Raw genomic sequence first — 4,018 nt, 5'->3', positions numbered from 1 at the left:
ACCACACGTTATGCCTGCAGCCGTTATGGTGGTCAAGGACCAATCAGCACACGGTATGCCTGCTGGCGCATCGCGCAGGTCAAGGACAAATCAGCACACGTTATGCCTGCAGGCGTGGCGGTTAACGACCAATCAGCACACGTTATGCCTGCAGCCAGGTGGCCAAGCGACCAATCAGCACACGGTACGACTACAGACGCCGCGGTGGCTAACGACCAATCAACACACGTTATGCCTGCAGGCGCTCATAGTGGTTAACGACCCAATCAGCACACGTTATGCCTGCAGCCGTTATGGTGGTCACGACCAATCAGCATATCGACGCCTGCAGCCGTTATGGTGGCCGGCGACCAATCAGCACACGTTATGCCTGCAGGCGCGGTGGTCAAGGACAAATCAACACGTTATGCCTGCAGGCGTCATGGTGGCCAGCGACCAATCAGCACACGTTATGCCTGCAGGCGTCATGGTATCAGGACAATCAACACACACGTTATGCCTGCAGGCGTCATGGTGGTCAAGGACAAATCAACACACGTTATGCCTGCAGGCGTCATGGTGGTTAACGACCAATCAACACACGTTATGCCTGCAGGCGTCATGGTGGTTAACGACCAATCAGCACACGTTATGCCTGCAGGCGTCATGGTGGTCAAGGACAAATCAACACACGTTATGCCTGCTGGCGTCATGGTGGTTAACGACCAATCAGCACACGTTATGCCTGCAGGCGTCATGGTGGTTAACGACCAATCAGCACACGTTATGCCTGCAGGCGTCATGGTGGTTAACGACCAATCAGCACACGTTATGCCTGCAGGCGTCATGGTAGTTAACGACCAATCAGCACACGTTATGCCTGCAGGCGTCATGGTGGTTAACGACTAATCAGCACACGTTATGCCTGCAGGCGTCATAGTGGTTAACGACCAATCAGCACACGTTATGCCTGCAGGCGTCATGGTGGTTAACGACCAATCAGCACACGTTATCCCTGCTGGCGTCATTGGGGTCATAAGTGCTGATCAGGGTATCTGATGCTCGTTTACGGCATGGAATCAACTTTTTCTTCCTTCGCTGCTAATGGAACTTTTTCCGTTTCTAACCTTGCCTTCCTCACCACCACTCACCGCTCGTGTCACATAATATAATTTTAGTAATCACGTAATATTTACCTTTTCAACCAATTTTATTTTACTTTCAAGTTAAACAACAAAGAACATCAACAGTGTCATTACAGCATAAAAGACCTAAGTCACAAAGGCTGCACTAACATCAAACGTATAAACACACAATTGATCTTTTGGTTTCCAGTTAACTAATAAACAAATCCGTCTTTAAAGTTCAATAAAGATATTTATGTCATGAACCTTAAATGTAATTCCTGTAACACGCTAAGCTTTAAAATATATATAAGGAATCACAGAATCACCTAAAGAATCGCCCCCAAGCTAATTTCAATTAATGATTAAACACCCTAACACTGCATGGGTTAGGTCAAGGATTCTGTACAAGTATAGAATCCTTGGTAAAATTAAGCTAATATTAAACCGAAATAAGGTCTGGGATACTGATCTTCGGGTTGTAGGTTATAATGTTATTACTGCGGTTCAACAACGAAGGTTTTTAAGCGCGCAACTAACACTAGTACAACAACAATAAAAAATATTCAAGATAGAACTCTGTGTTCTTCAGGTGACCTCATAGTGCCATATATTTAATCAGATGTCACAGGTTCAAGTTGTACGTCATGCACAAAATCAATGAAGTTTTATAAAACAAATATTTCAATAGAGTCTGGCTATTGTTTAATTACGTTATTGTCCTTAACAAAGGCACATTAAAACGCGATTTACCTCGTCGGTAAAAAAAAAGTTTTTAAGTGGAGGTATTCCAAGGGTAATGACACACTGAGGCTGTAATTGTTTCCATTGTTTCCATCCAAATGAAGAAAAAAAGAATATGCGCAGCCAACAACAACAACAACAACAACAACAACAACAACAACAACAACAATAATAATAATAATAATAATAATAATAATAATAATAATAATAATAATAATAATAATAATAATTATAATTATTATTATTATAATTATTATTATTATTATTAGTAGTAGTAGTAGTAGTAGTAGTATGGGCGGTTTTGTTAATAACAAAAAAAATCTTGAAAATTTAATTACTTTCTAAATGTCCCAAAGAACCATTATATAACTGTAACAAATCATACAAAAAAGTGGACTATATTAGTTAGAGAAACATAGAAGGACGTTGTTTTCACTAAATATTAACCATAATTACTCATTTAAGCCAAATCATAATTCTTTATAAAAACCAGAAATATATTTATTTTCACCAATCATGATCTACTTATATTGAAAAAAAATCCACGGAACTGTTTATATAATAACGGTAATTATTCGTTTTTGCACATGACCTGGACTTTGGATAACAGTAGGTTATTCTTACATAGACGTTAATTCTGATTCGATTATCTTCTATGGCATTTCTTATTCATATTTATATTAACCGAGCTATAAGCAATTTTGGGGTAGAATAAAATCAGTGTGTGTCTGGTTTGTTAACAGGGAGGCTAAAGAAAAGAAAAAAGGACAAAAAACCTAAGGTAGCAAGAAAAACAAGAGCCTAAAGAATTTAACCTAACGCCTCTTATATTTCAGGATACAGTGGGTGACTTTTCTAACCTAACTTAATACCAAGAAGAAGAAGAAGAAGAAGAAGAAGAAGAAGAAGAAGAACCGAAGTCCCTGATTTAACTCCACAAAGACCCCCCCACCCCCAACCGCAGCCCATCCACTCACCTCACCACCAACTACACCCAATCAGCCCACCGAAGAAATAAAAGACGAATGCAATCGATCTAAATATAGTCTTCTACCTCTGTTAATATAAACTTGCACAAAAAATAGCATAGAAGAATATCGATTCAAAATTAAATTCTGCCTACGAAGAACTTACTGTCATCCTGAAGCCCAAGTCATGCGCTAAAATGAATATTAACCAAAATAATAAGAGAACAAAATGGTAGAACCTTAGAAGAGATAAAGTGAAGAAGAATGGCAACGAATGAAGGGAAATCGTGTGTGGATTTCCATTTGATTTCATCCGCTTGGCATTCTAGGGGGAAACGGATCGTGTGTGGAAATACACTTTTATCTATACAGTATATACCCTTTTATCTATACAGTATATCCATTCTAAAATCTGCACAGTATACATTTATCGGTGTATGGTTTAGAAACATAAACTGAGAGGTAAAGATGCATACATACATAAATAACATAAATAAATAACATAAATAATTTTGAAAATGGAATGAAGACATTTATCCACAACTTCTACCCGTGGCATTGACGTCACAGAAATACTCTACATCACCCCTTATAAGCTTCCAATTACATGACGTCATGAAACTGGAAGCGTAAACTGGATTTTTTTTCAGTATGATGACTGCAGTGATACTAGTTATGATTATAAATTAATAATGAAGAATAGTAATAATGATTGGATTATCCTGGGCTAATTATACTCATTGTTCAGGATTGTTTGCATTTTTAAACTATTTATGTACTGCACGTTTAACGAATGGATATTAGTATAATTTGTTTATATTGAATATGTCTACCTATTATATGGTAGTAATGATGACAGAGGTCGTTCGGATAATTGACTTACCTTTTCTGAAATTGGTGGTGGTTGAAGAGGGGGCGGGGTGCTGGGGGTCGGGGTGAGGGTGGGGGTTGCGCGTGGAGGAGGAGGAGGAGTCGAGACCTCCCCCACGGCGGTTGAGGTGGCGCTCAAGAAACCCCCGCGGCATACTTCTACCTTACTAAGGGGAGCCTCCCTCTCATACACCGCCTCCTCAACTTCATCCTCCTCCCCTCTGTTTTTCACCTCGTTCTACTGGTTCTTCCGTAAGTGTCGTATTTCTTATTGTTGGTGATGAATGCCCTTGCTCCTGTACCTTGATCTTAACGATGCGTCCTTAGTTATAG

The sequence above is a fragment of the Homarus americanus genome, unplaced genomic scaffold (genome assembly GCF_018991925.1).
Source record: "Homarus americanus isolate GMGI-L3 unplaced genomic scaffold, GMGI_Hamer_2.0 scaffold32583, whole genome shotgun sequence".
NCBI classification, from domain to species: domain Eukaryota; kingdom Metazoa; phylum Arthropoda; class Malacostraca; order Decapoda; family Nephropidae; genus Homarus; species Homarus americanus.
The sequence above is the reverse complement of the archived record's forward strand: the minus strand, read 5'-3'. Positions refer to the sequence as shown.